Genomic DNA, 14,844 nt, shown 5'->3' on the forward strand with positions numbered 1-14,844 from the left:
TTAGGTAATGCCCTATTTAATGGCCTCAGTTGAAGCTGCCCACTCTCCACAGCTGAGCTCCCAGCCAAGCTGGGGCAGTAAGACAGCCCTGTTAGGGCTAAAAAGCCTTTTCTATATTTCGAAGATGTAGGTAAAATCCCAGTAAGGCATTCAATGGCATAACTTTATTGGTGAAGTCAGCATGTTTTTAAATCACGTATTAAAGGTGGTGGGACTCACACTGGCCTGGAAATCCTGATTCTGTGCTCACCTGTATAAAACCTTGAACAAGGGGCTTTCCTCATTCATTCACTCACTCATTTCATTTATTGGACAAACTTTTTCTGAGTGTGAAATATGCCAAAAGCACACAAAGGTCTGAGTTGAAAAGTCAAGTCCTTGTCCTTGGACAGCTCAGAGTTTAAAGGGGTGAGATAGGCATGAAACAGACATTTCAACACCAGAGCCATCATGTGGACTGTGTCGAATGGCACAGGGGCACAGAGAAGGAGCACCCAATTCATCTCAGGAGATGTGGTCAGGAAACAGCTCTAGAAAGAGGCAGCCTTCAAGCTTTGTCTGAAAGGATGGGTGAATGAACAGGTGCAGGGATGGAGTTCCTGGCAGGAGGACCAGCAAGAGCAAACACAAGCAGGCTTGGAGGTATGTGTCTTGCTTGAAGAAGTGCACTAAGGGCAGTTAGTGTGCAAAGTATTCATGCAGGGACCAGATAAGGGTCTTTTGTACTGACAGCAGAGGCCCTACTTCATCCAGATGGCAAGAGAGAGCTTTTGAAGGATTTTAAACAGGGAGGTGACAGGGCCAGTGTTGTATTTTGAAAGATCACTCTGTTGACCAAGCAGGCAGTTGGGGTGGAAGGTGGCTGGTGGGAGGAGGCCTCTCTGAGCTCAATTTTCTCACCTGAGATGTCTGAGAGTGGAAGAAGATGGACTAGAAATTTCCTTTGGGTTCAATGTCCTATTTTTTCTACACACACAGATATAGACACTTTAGTCCTTCAGCATGAACAGAGGTTATCAGAAACACATCACAACTAGGGGTGGGGGGTGGTGAGGGGAAAAGGTTTCCAGCAAGCTGGGGTCTAAAAATACCATGATCTAACTGGGTCTGCCTGTCACCCACTTCAGTGGGTCTGACGCGGTGTCGAGAAGCTGTTGTCTGTATCTGTCTGCAGCCCTAGTTAAGAAAAGCCTTCAGGAAGCAATTAAGAAGGGAAGATGCGGCCGGGCGCGGTGGCTCAAGCCTGTAATCCCAGCACTTTGGGAGGCCGAGACGGGCGGATCACGAGGTCAGGAGATCGAGACCATCCTGGCTAACACGGTGACACCCCGTCTCTACTAAAAATACAAAAACTAGCCGGCCGAGGTGGCGGGCGCCTGTAGTCCCAGCTACTCGTGAGGCTGAGGCAGGAGAATGGCGTGAACCCGGGAGGCGGAGCTTGCAGTGAGCTGAGATCCGCCACTGCACTCCAGCCCGGGCGACAGAGCGAGACTCCGCCTCAAAAAAAAAAAAAAAAAAAAAGAAGGGAAGATGCCACTCACCTTGTTGGACGGGTGTCCTTCTGAGGCACTCTGCAGTTAACAAGGTGTCTAACAAAGTGTCCGAAGGCAGAACTCAAAATCAGACACTTTCCTGGAGTTGTCCCTGACCTTCAGAAAATGGGACCACTATGGCCTTTATGGAACCTGCGTTTTCCTGGCAATGCCAAGGAAAGAACCCAGAAAGAAATGCTCTCTGTTCCTCATCCCAGGAACCCCACGCTCAGGAGGGTTCAGTTTTGCTCATGAGGCAAAGGCAGAGGAGACAGGGAGATTTATGAGAAAGGGACACAGTCCTTCATAGGCAAGTTCACTAGATATGGACGGCAGGAAAAGTGTTCCTAGAAGAGGACACAGCCTAGATAATGACCTTGAGTCAGGAATCGTAGTAACTTAATGCAATTGTGTTGGAACAGGTCTTGAGCGTTGCTTTTTCAGTAATTGGAGACATCTCTAATGTCAAAGGGGACAGCTTGGGTCTTGATGGTATATTGATAAGACTGGCAGGACTGGTATCAACGAGGGATTCCCTAGCCCTTGCAATACTGTAAACATTCACCTGTAGAACCCCCTGGGCCTGGCAGTGGTTATTTGTATGTGCACATTGATTTTAAAATCTTATAAGGGGGCCGGGCGCGGTGGCTCAAGCCTGTAATCCCAGCACTTTGGGAGGCCGAGACGGGCAGATCACGAGGTCAGGAGATCGAGACCATCCTGGCTAATACGGTGAAACCCTGTCTCTACTTAAAAAAATACAAAAAACTAGCCGGGCGATGAGGCGGGCGCCTGTAGTCCCAGCTACTCGGGAGGCTGAGGCAGGAGAATGGCGTAAACCCGGGAGGCGGAGCTTGCAGTGAGCTGAGATCCGGCCACTGCACTCCAGCCTGGGTGGCAGAGCAAGACTCCATCTCAAAAAAAAAAAAAAAACTTATAAGGGTATATGTAGTTGATACTATGTATGTGCATTTAAAAATATATAAGACAGTGCTGTAAATTGTTTAGGTATTTATCCTTAAATCATGAAAGTCTGGGCAGGAAGACTCCATGACAACTTCAATATAGAGGTAACCTCTGGGAAGAAGGAGGCAAAGGTTTTACAATATCTGCAACATTTTTCTACAAAGAGAATATGCTGTTGAATTACTTTTCTGTATGTGTTTTAAGTGTTTCATAATTGGGTATTAACATATAAAAATGGAAATCACTACCGACAATAATAAAACTAGGGCTCTTTTCTGGAATCCATTCATTCGGTGCTGGTTCATCAGGGCTCTGCCTCCTGCAGGCCCCACTCTCCAATCTGCCTCTCCCTGACCCAGACCTGCTCTCTTTCACCCAGACCGGGTGGCACCTTAGAATCAAGTTGCTTTCTCCAGACCACTGACCCATCACTGCCATGGGCCTTCCTGAGTCTGATTGGTGCTGCAGAGATGGGATCTGAGGCCTACATTGCCTCTGGGTTCACTCTGCTACCTCCTACCCAATCCTGGCCCAGACCCTACTGTGGCCTTCTATCTGATTGCGGTTTCAGAAGTGGAAGAGGAGAAGCTGCCCCTCCCTGGTGTAGGATCACCTACCCACTGCGGGCTCAGGTCAGTCCTCCATGCCTCTCAAACCTGCCTGCTTGGTCACCATCCCCAGTGGAAACTCCTCCAGGCACCCAGTTTTTTCTACCACCTCATGTTGCTCCCTGACCCAAATTTCCTCTGCTCTCCTACCTGCCCCCTACTCCACTGTGCATTCCAGAATCCCGCTGTAGAGCAGGAATGCCTTTGTATTAGTCTGCTCTCACACTGCTAACAAAGACATACCCAAAACCCGGTAATTTCTAAGGAAAAAGAGGTTTAATGGACTCATGGTTCCACGTGTCTGGCGAGACCTCACAATCATGGTGGAAGGTGAAAGGCACGGCTTACAAGGTGGCAGACAAGAGAGAGTGAGAGAAAGCAGAAACCCATTATAAAACCATCAGATCTCATGAGACTCATTTACTACCATGAGAACAGTATGGGGGAAAATGCTCCCATGATTCAATGATCTCCACTGGGTCCCTCCCACAACAACGTGGGAATTGTGGGAGCTACAATTCAAGATGAGATTTGTGGGGGACACAGCCAAACCATATCATTCCTCTATCCTGAACCTCTCATTCAGCTCCCTTCATCCTCCCTGCTGAGGCTCTGCTGTCCCCTGAGGGTGCCACTTCCTGACAGGCTTGTTCTCACAGGAGGGGCAGACACAGGCTGAAATTCCTCCTAATCCCCGCCACTCCTCCTAGACCATTATTTCTTCAACTTCACATACAAAGCCCATTCTTTCAGGATCACATCCTCAGGCCAGATGGTCCTATGCTGTTCCTTCCTGCTGTTGTCTTCAAAACCCTGGACATTCCTCTTTATCTGCAGAGCAGTCTGGCACCTGAACGCTGCACCATGAATGCCTTTGAGTATTACAGGCTGCAAACTTGCCACTGGCTGAATCAGCCCGCACACATTATTTATTTGTTAGTAAATAGGAATGTGTATTAGCCAGCTCAGGCTGCCATAACAAAATAGTCCAGACTGAGTGGCTTAAGCAAGAGATTTATTTTCTCATAGTCCTGGAGACTGGAAGTCTGAGGCCAGGGTGACAGTAGGATTGGTTTCTGCTGAGGGTGCTCTTTCTAGCTTGCAGATGACCATCTTCTTGCTGTGTCCTCACATGGCCTTTTCTCTGTGTGCATGCAAGGGACGCAGGAATAGGAGAGGGAGAGAAAGAGAGAGAGAATAAATGAGCTCTGTCTCTTCTTATAAAGATACTAATCCTATTAGATTAGGGCCCCCAACCCATGACCTCATTTAACCTTAATTACTTCCTTAGAGGCTCTATTTCCAAACAGAGACATACTGGGGGCCAGGGCTTTGCCCTGTGAATTTTGGGGGGATGCAAGCTGATATGGTTTGGCTCTGCATCCACACCCAAATCTCATCTCAAATTGTAATCCCCACAATCCCCAAGTGTTGAGGGAGGGACCTGGTGGGAGGTGATTGGATCATAGGGGTAGTTTCCCCCATGCTATTCTCATGATAGTGAGTGAGTTCTCATGAGATTTGATGATTTTATTAGGGGCTCTTCCCCCTTCACTCTCTGTCTCTTTCCTGCTGCCTTGTGAAGGAGATACTTGCTTCTCCTTCACCTGCCTCCGTGATTGTAAGTTTCCTGAGGGCTCCCCAGCCATGTGGAACTGTGAGTCACTTAAACCTCCTTTATTTATAAATTACCCAGTCTTGGAGAAGTTTTTTATTGCAGTATAAAAACAGACTAATACACAAGCATTCATTCTGTAAAATAAGGTGGATGTCTTTGAGCATGCATGCCCTCTTGTTTGCTACCATCCCTACCATTCCCTATTTCTTTCACCCTTCCTGCTGCAGTCTCTTGCATGTCTACTATGCTGAATGATCTTCACTCTCCTCTAACTCAGCAGCCAAGTTCAGCTGCATCCTGAGCCATGTTGTCACCCAGAACCTTTGCATCCCTGAAGCCAGTCCACAACCTTCTGGTTACAGTTTCCTAACTTTCTGTCCTGCTGAACTGGGTCCACTGGATCAGGTACAAAACCACACTTCTACATCTTGGGACAGTTTTTGAACCAAGAGCTCTGTTCCCCAGAGGCTCTGCCACACCTGAGGAAGACAACGAATCCAGCTCACACCCCAGAAGAGAGCACGGAAAGAACTGGAGTTAGAAAATGGATACAGTCAGGGGCAAGTAACTCAGCTTTCTGGGCCTCAATGTCCCCATCTGTAAATGGGAATATACCAATTCCTTCTTCCTAAGGTTTTTGTGTAAACTAAACTTCATGTCCATGGAAACACTTTGTGAACAGCAATCATGGAGCACAGGGAGTCAGTTGTCACCTGAGAAGCACATGTTCCCCTAATTGATACTGGAAACACCATCTCCTTATATGGACGTATTAGTCAGGGCTCTCCAGAGAAACAGAACTAACAGGATATATATGTGTGTAAATATTATGAGGAATCAGTTCACATGCTTCCAGAAGCTTAGAAGTCCCAAGATCTACAGTTGGTAAGCTGGAGAATCAAGAGAACTGATGGTGTCATTCCAGGCTGGAGACAGGCAGGTGCAAAACCCAGGAAGAGCTGAGTTTCAGTTCAAGTCAGAAAGGCAAAAAATACCAGGGTCCCAATCAAGCACTCAGGCAGGAGGAGTTTCCTCCTACTCAGACTTTTTGATCTTTTAAGGTCATCAGTTGATTGGATGAGGTCCCCCATCTGCTTTACTAAGTCTACTGATTCAAATGTTATCCAGAAACATCCTCCCAGATGCACCCCAGATAATATTTGACCAAAGGTCTGGGCACCCTGTGGCCCAATCAAGTTGACACATAAAATTAATTATGTGGACACAGATTTTTCAAGGTCAGGAATTTCCTCTCCTTTTGTACACGCAGTTGTAGTTGAGAATCCTAGTGATTTAAACAGCCCTGCAGGGTGCTTTGCTGATAGCCTTGGACTTTATCTATGTCCAAGGATGACAGAATGAATGGATCCAAGACAGTAAAAGCAAGAATGTTTTGGAAGAGTGGAAAGTTTCATAGACAAACTAGTAGGTGTTGGTATCATGGTTCAAATCGGTGCAGCTTAATCATTATTTTCTGAGAACCAATCACAGGCAAGACCATGGGCCTGGCCCACTAGAAGCCCAGCAGGCGAGAGATGAGGGTTTTGGGATCCCTGAAGCATCCCAGTTCCATGTGCAGCATGAGTCTGCCTAAAAGCATGTTGACAGTGTGACCTTGGGCCTCTCCCTGGGCGTCAGTGTCCTCAACTGAACAAGCAGTTTCTGAACAAGGTGAGGATGTGCAGAATCATCATAAACTAAAGCCCTAAGAAATGGCAGGCAAGTTCCTTACATCTCTGAGCCTCAGTTTCCTGGTGGGTAAATGCAATGGTCATCGGTGCCCTCCTAGTTAGTGTGAGTGTTCATGAGACAGTGTCAGATGATGCTTACCATGCATGACGGGTGGCCAGGAGAATGTCACAGGTGCCATTTATTCATGAGTTTGGACATTGATTAGACATATACTTACTGACGGCCTGCTACGAGCAAGGGCTGTGCCAGGGGCTGGAGAAACAACAGCAAATCAACGAGAAGTCAAGGTCCCTTCCCTGAGGGGGACAAAGAAGAATCAGCTAAGTCGATACTGAGCAGCCATCCCATGTGATGACTCATAGGCAGGTAAGACAACGCTATGGGGCCCAAAGGCAGTTATCAAACCTAGACTGGGGCTGCATCACAAGAAAGACTTCCCAGGAGAAATGGACCTGGATCTGAATTTCAATAATGAGTAAAATTTAGGACCTAAAGACAACATAGTTAACTCCCCGTCCTGTTTCCTCTTCCACTTGTGCTGAGATAACTAAGACTTCCTTTCCTGGGGCCGTCTAATGTTAGACACTTTCCATACCTGAGAAAAAACCTCAGGATGCACTCAGGCTCACAGCAATGTCTAACTGTGTCCAGCTTTAACCTGCACTTGTGTAGAACTCTGTGATCACGTGGAGAATGAAGTAGGGAGCCAAGAGAAAAGCTTCTTACATCACGTATCAAAATACATTCCAGCTGGATGACAGAGGTTAGGTAAGTGTGAGAAAATCTGTACACCACCAAAACTAGACTTGAATATCTATCAAACATCTGGAGGGAAAAAAGGCTTCCTAAGCATAGCAGCACTGGAAACAAGCCCAAAGGAAAACAATGGGGAGAAGGGACGTCAGCAAATTTTGACTTGTCAAGTTTATTCACGTATTCTTCACCCATTCGACATTTAGTTATTGAGTACCTACTATGTGCAGGATGCAGAGCTATCAGCATTACTGGAACAGCAATGAAAGACAGCCAGGGTCTTTTAGTCAGCTGGTCCTCTGGCCAAGTAGAGTGTGGTGCAGAAAACTTCCAGCAGCTTTGCAGTGTGCTAGAGTCATCCCCTTAGCATCTGAAAGACTTAGAGAGGCATCCAATCTTGCAGAGCCAAGAGCCTCAGTCATTAGAGTCTCTGCACTTGTAGTTGGGATGGGGAGAGGAGAAAAACAGTAGGAAAAATATTTGCAGCCAAAAGTTAATATTTTTATTATATAAAAAATTCATGGCCGGGCACAGTGGCTCACACCTGTAATCTCAGCATTTTGGGAGGCTGAGGTGGGAGGATCACCAGAAGTCAGGAGTTCGAGACCAGCATGGCCAACATGGCGAAACCTCGTCTCTATTAAAAATACAAAAAAAAGCTGGGCATGGTGGCAGGTGCCTGTAATCCCAGCTACTTGGGAAGCTGAGGCAGGAGAATTGCTTGAACCTGGGAGGTGAAGGTTGCAGTGAGCTGAGATCACACTACTGCACTCCAGCCTGGACGACAGAGAGAGACTCTGTCTCAAAAAAAAAAAAAAAAACACACATAAATAAGAAAAACTGAGCTTTCTGTAACTAAATGAGTAAAGGATACAATTTCCAAATTAGTAGGGAGACATAAAGGAAAATGCACCTCCCCTCCTCTGTAGCAACAAACCACATGTAAACCGAAATAAAGATGAACTACCATTTATCCTTAGCAAAGCTCTGACCATAGGAGAGTCCCGGGGCGGGCAAGGGATGGAGCAGAAATCTTTCTGCTCTTTGCCTGTGGGTTTGCAGATGGCATTGTCTAGTGGTACTTGTCCCTATTTAAAGGCCTTGATAAAGATGATATATCGAGGGCTTTACGTTATAGACAAGAGGGAACAACTAAATATCTTTCTCTAGAGTCCAGAGGGTTAGTTAAGAGGGATGCAGGGACTTGTCAAGGTTATTCACGTATTCTTCACCCATTCGACATTTAGTTATTGAGTACTTACTATGTGCAGGATGCAGAGCTATCAGCATTACTGGAACAGCAATGAAAGGCAGCCAGGGTCTTTTAGTCAGCTGGTCCTCTGGCCAAGTAGAGTGTGGTGCAGAAAACTTCCAGCAGCTTTGCAGTGTGCTAGAGTCATCCCCCTAGCATCAGAAAGGCTCAGAGAGGTATCCAATCTTACAGAGCCAAGAGCCTCAGTCATTAGAGTCTCTCATTAATTTGGGATAACACACGCTCCTTGGGGACATTCGTCTAAGGAAGAGGCAGTGTCGGTGGCAGGATGTGGAGGCCACACACCTGGATGCTGGCCTTGCCTTGGCTCCTTTCCCACTGTGGTCTCGACTGAGTCACCGAACCTGCAGCTCCCACCGTCAGACCTACACAAGGGGTTAGCAGAGGAGGGTTCAGGTCCTCCTAGGTGCGAAAGCATCTGTCAAACTGACATGTTGGACAGACAAGAAGTACATTCATTACGTAGGACACCAGAGCTTCTCTGAAAGCAGGTTATTTATTTCAATTAGCAGCGCCTCAGAATCTTTCAACCCCTCCTGTTTGGGCTGCAGCATTCCAGGGGAGGGATGGGTTTGTCCTTGCAGTCTGGTGCTTGGAGAAGGACTGCCCCACGTGGTAGTGACTCCACCCTCCTTTCAGCAGTTACAGAAGTCTAATGACCTGATGGCTAATTTTGTTCTGATTCATATATTGCTTAATTAGGATTTTTACCCTGTAACAGATGGCTGTCTTCATTAAATCATGATCCATTCGCTCTGACTGGAAGCAGCTGGTTTGGGGGTAGACGGCAGTTTATTTTCTTCGTGTCAAAATGAGCCACGAGGAAAGGAATTCAGATGAAAATAATGCAGTTTGTTCCAGTTAGTTTTATCCGTAAAATTAGAAGTTTTTTTTGTTTTGGTTTTTGTATTCCCTTGAGTCTGTTAGAGGTCTGCACTATGATCTTTATAAACCTTAAGCAGTAGGGGAGTTAAGCAGGAAACTGGGTCACCCCCTGAGAAATCCCTAGAGGCAGCAGACCTTGCAGCTACCGTTCTGGTTCCCAGAGCTGGGTGTGCAGCTGCAGAGCCAGGCAGCGCCAGGCGGACCAATAGTATCACACGGAGAAGCAAATCTATGCTCTTGGAAAGTAAATAGTTCTTGTTTTTATTTTGCATTTCTTTGTTTTGTTTTACAGATGGGAGAGTAAGCGTCAGCGAGGGAAGCTCGCTTGCCCAAGAGCACCACGCGGTTTTGGTCAGCGGGAGCTCCACAGCCGAGGTCATCCCTACTCAGCAGGGGCCCCGGTTCAGCAGCGTCGCTATCGCCCAGACACTTGTGAGAGATGTGGCGTCCACTCCCAACCCCCTCAACCTGTTGAACCAGACTCTGCCTTTTATCCAGATCCTTGGGTGATTTGTGCGCTGGTAAATTTTAAGGAACTCAGACAACTCCAGTCGTATCCCAGGCAGGGTGCTGACTTGAACATGACTTTCTTGGAAGTTGTCATTTATGTAGCGCATACGAGGGACCAAGAACCTTGCAGCTTTTGCAAGGTGCTTCATGTATTGTATTTCATTTAATCCTCAGGAAAGTATTGAATGCAAAGCAGATACTTTATTCCCGTTTTGCTGGTGGAGAAATTAAGGCCCTGAGAGATTGAGTGGACTTATCCAAAGCCACAGCTGGTAGATGAGATTTAAACCCAGGTCTGTCTAAAGGCCAAGCCTGTGCTTTCAATGCTAAGCCAGTTGCTATCGTTTGAATGTGTCCCTTCCAAATTCATGTTGAAACAATCTCTAATGCAAATAATATTAAAAAGTGAGGCCTTGTAGTCCCAGCTACTTGGGAGGCTGAGGCAGGAGAATGGCATGAACCTGGGAGGCGGAGCTTGCAGTGGGCCGAGATTGCGCCACCGCACTCCAGCCTGGGCGACTGGGCAAGAGGCAGGAGAATGGCGTGAACCCGAGAGGCGGAGCTTGCAGTGGGCCGAGATTGTGCCACCACACTCCAGCCTGGGCGAATGAGCAAGAGGCAGGAGAATGGCATGAACCCGGGGCGGAGCTTGCAGTGAGCCGAGATTGCGTCACCGCACTCCTGCCTGGGCGACTGAGCAAGACTCCGTCTCAAAAAAAAAAAAAAGAGGCCTTTAAGAGGTGATTGGGGCCGGGCGCGGTGGCTCAAGCCTGTAATCCAGCACTTTGGGAGGCCGAGACGGCGGATCACGAGGTCAGGAGATCGAGACCATCCTGGCTACACGGTGAAACCCCGTCTCTACTAAAAATACAAAAACTACCGGCGAGGTGGCGGGCGCCTGTAGTCCCAGCTACTCGGGAGGCTGAGGCAGGAGAATGGCGTAAACCCAGGAGGCGAGCTTGCAGTGAGCTGAGATCCGGCCACTGCACTCCAGTCCGGCGACAGAGCGAGACTCCGCCTCAAAAAAAAAAAAAAAAAAAAAGAGTGATTGGGCCACGACAGCTCCACTCTTATCAATGGGACTGGTGCCTGTATAAAGAGAACTCCCTGTACTAGTGTGAGGGAAGCAGCCCTTTTTCACCGTTCCTGCCATGTGAAGATGCGGTAAGAACCGCCATCTTGGAAGCAAAGAGAGCACCTTCACCAGACGCTGAATTTGCTGGTGCCTTGACCTTGGACTTCCCAACCTCAGGAACTGTGAGAAATAAAATTCAGCTCTCTATATAAATAACCTAGTCTAAAGTATTTTTGTTGTAGCTGGAGGAACAGAGACACCAACATTATCACTAAGCACCAATGACTTGTCAACCATTGTGAGAGCTAAAGAAGTCTTCAGCATCATTCTAAATGCATTACATTCATCCCTGCTCTCTGAAACGAAATAGTCCGAAAGTGTCACTTTTTCAAAATCATAAACTTCAAAATGAATATGTGTTATTTTAGAATACAAGGAGACACATAGATTCTGAGAAAGAGTACAGAACCGTTTGTCTCTCCACTGAATGAACCCAGTCAGTGGAATTTTTAAAGTAAACTTTTAATTTTAGAATAGCATTAGATATAAAGGAAAAAAATGTGAAGATAGTACAGAGTTCCCATATCCTCCACACCCAGTTTTTCCTATTCTTAGCATCTTACATTAGTATGGTACATTTGTCACAGTTAATGAACCAACAGTGATAACTTATTATTTATTAACATCCATACTTTGTCCAGATTTCCTTAGTTTTTAACCTGTTGTGGGTTTTTTTTTATTTCCAGTTCCAAGATTCCATTCAGGATGACCCATGGCTTTAGTTGTCACGTCCCCTTAGGGTCCTCTCGGCTGTGATGGTTTCCCTGACTTTCCTTGTTTTTGATGACCTTCACAGTTTTGAGGATTACTCTCAGGTTTTTTGTTTTTTGCTTTTTGTTTTTTTTAGATGGAGTTTCACTCTTGTTGCCCAGGCTAGAGTGCAATGGCACGATCTTGGCTCACCGCAACCTCCACCTCCCAAGTTCAAGCGATTCTCCTACCTCAGCCTCCTGAGTAGCTGGGATTACAGGCAGGTGCCACCATGCCTGGCTAATTTTTTGTATTTTTAGTAGAGATGGGGTTTCTCCATGTTGGTCAGGCTGGTCTCAAACTCCCAGTCTCAGGTGATCTGCCCACCTTGGCCACCCAAAGTGCTGGGATTAAACACATGAGCCACCACACCCAGCCTACTCTCAGATATTCTGTAGACTGTCCCTCAACTGGGATTTTTCCGATATTTTTCTTATGATTAGACTGGGGTTATGAGGTTTTGGGAAGATCACAAAGGTCCTCACATCATACCAAGGGAGGCTGCATGCTGTTCTCACTACGCATCACTCTGGATGCTGATCTTGGCCACCGGGCAATGGTAGTGCTTGTTAGATTTCTCAATTGTAAATTACTCTTTCCTGCCTCCACCGTCCATGCTATGCTCTTTAGAAGGAAGTCACTATGCGCAGCCCACACTTAAGGAGTGGGGAGTTGGAGAGTTATGTTCTACCTTATTTTTTTTTTCTTTTCGAGATGGAGTCTCACTGTGTTGCCCAGGCTGGAGTGCTGTGGCACAATCTCGGCTCACTGCAACCTCCGCCTCCTGGGTTCAAGCAATTCTCTTGCCTCAGCCTCCCAAGTAGCTGGGACTACAGATGCGTGCCACCACACCCAGCTAATCTTTTGTATTTTTAGTAAAGACAGGGTTTCACTGTGTTAGCCAGGATGGTCTCAATCTCCTGACCTCATGATCTGTCCGCCTCAGCCTCCGAAAGTGCTGGGATTACAGGTGTGAGCCACCGCACCCGGCCTTTTTGTTTTTTTTATTTTTTGCTGCTCCTTGCAGAGCAGGGCTAACTCCTACTCCTAGGCAGTGTTCTCAGAGTCAGCCATGCTCTACCTTGTTAAAGGCAGAACATCTGTATAAATTATTTGAAATGCTGCATGTGAGATGTGCCTGTGATGTCTCATTCATTTATTTATTCAATCACATATTGATATCAGTATGGGCTCATGGGAAGTTATTCTATAATTTGGATTATAATTTAATACTCCTTTATTTATCACGTTGCTCAAATTGTTTGAGCATTGACCACTGGGAGCTCCTTCACTGCCTCCCTTTGACACACCCTCATCACTGTGGATTTCCTTTTGCACACTTCCTTGCTCTCTGACGCTGCAGGATGCTAAGATGCTCCAGGCTCATCTTGCATCCTCCTTTTCTAGCCCAAGAATCAGTCATTTCTGTAAGGGGCTGCTTTGTGGCTTGTGTCTGTGTGTGCTTTATGTAGCTGGTCGGGTTTCCCCTGACATCAGCTTCACCCCCATTACTACCTGCTGTGAGCTAATTCCCTGTGTTGAAATTTCCCTCTCCTAGTTCATGACTTCTAATCAGCTGCTGATTGAGAGTTGGCAGCCTTGTCAGATCAGAACCACTCCCACTTTGTGTTCCTTACCCTCTTCACTCACCGCACCCCATAGTCAGCCTTCTGTTGACTCCTCTCACACACCAAGCTTTCCACTGCCTCAGGCTGTCCCTCCCCCTTGGACACTCTTCCAAGGCCCCTTCTCACGCTTCACTCAGATACTTCCTCCTCAAAGAGTTCTCCTCTGACCACCCTATCTAAAAAGGGTCTCTCAGACTAATCCCTGTCTCAACACTTGTCTTCTTTAAAATTGATTTTGTTTGTCAATTGATTTTGAATCTCAGAACCTCTCCACCATTAGTCTGTAAACTCAAATGGAACCATGTCTATTTTGTCTGGGGTAATATGTTGTAGCAGTTAAAATGATGGCCTTTGGAATCCAGGTGCCTAGGTTCAGATCCTACCTCTGACACTTACTAGCTGTGTGATTTTGGACAATTCACTTAACCTCTGCTTGCCACCATGTCCTTATCTGGAAAATGGGTGTGATGATAGACTAATATATAATAAAAGGCTTAGAACAATCCTGAAATATAGTAAATGATTGCAATTCTGTGTTATTATTTTTTCCTAAGTGTTCAGATAGGCAATTTCGTTAGCTGTAGTGTCTTACTGACTGAGAGTCCACGGTGTAACAGAGCTGGACAATTAGCAGGAAGCATGCATTGCAACCACTTCAAACTGCACCTCGGATCAAACTGCTGAACACTGGACACTTGCGGTGAACGGGCACTTTACAGGCCTCACAGTGGCCGGGATGTGGAAGATCCTGTTTCTGAAAATGACACGATCCCTTAGGAACTCCTGGACATCCAGACTCCTTCAGACCACAGGGGAGTCCGTTCCTTCAAACATGTGTAGAGCATTCCTGCCCACATCCCTCTATTTATGCTGTTCAGCTGAAACAGCTGCCACACCCATCTCTCCCTTCCATCCTTTCTGGGAACCCTCTTGTGCCTGGCACCTAGTTGGCCACTGGGCATGGGGGATGTGCAATATCAGGGCTTGTTCCTGCCCTTCCAGGGGCACAAACCTACTGCCTGATTCCTCCCCAGCTGGGAGTCCTACTGGTGCATGGAGCTGGATCCCTAAATAAGCCCCTCCCAGCATGGTCTCTGGCCGTTCCTGCCTCATCTACCTGTATTATACCTTGCCTTGTATATCATTATAGTAATAACTTTATTAATACTAATAATGCACAATGCTCAAAATACTCCTTCAATCCCACCAAGTGCTTCCCAGACATCATCTCCTCAGAGCCTCATGTCAACCCTTGAGGCTGGTAGAGATGGGGCTGCACATCCTTGTTATAACGTTGGGGCTTACAAGCACCCCTCCAGCACACAGTCAATGCCCAACAAATGCCTGCCAAGTGAACGAGTGAATACACAAACACAAGAAATACTGGCTCAGGGGACTCACTGTCTCTCAGCTGGTAAGCATGTGTCTGGGACATGACTCCCAGGCTTCTCCTCCAAGCCTGTTCCCCTTTGCAGAGAGATGGGGAGGAAGGGC

General features: G+C 46.8%; 1 long non-coding RNA gene across 1 annotated transcript in view; it reads right to left on the reverse strand.

The window, feature by feature from the left end:
• Positions 1-3,582: 3,582 nt before the first annotated feature.
• LOC117071452 overlaps positions 3,583-14,844 on the reverse strand; it is a 30,410-nt gene continuing 19,148 nt past the window's right edge. Inside the window, exons 2-5 of the long non-coding RNA XR_004432304.1 lie at positions 8,432-8,807; positions 7,391-7,539; positions 6,634-6,712; positions 3,583-4,250 (exon numbers count right to left, since the gene is read on the reverse strand). This is a non-coding gene — a long non-coding RNA (uncharacterized LOC117071452). The remainder of the gene's footprint in view (positions 4,251-6,633; positions 6,713-7,390; positions 7,540-8,431; positions 8,808-14,844) is intronic.

Source organism: Trachypithecus francoisi, unplaced genomic scaffold, assembly GCF_009764315.1.
Source record: "Trachypithecus francoisi isolate TF-2019V2 unplaced genomic scaffold, Tfra_2.0 Lachesis_group3, whole genome shotgun sequence".
NCBI classification, from domain to species: domain Eukaryota; kingdom Metazoa; phylum Chordata; class Mammalia; order Primates; family Cercopithecidae; genus Trachypithecus; species Trachypithecus francoisi.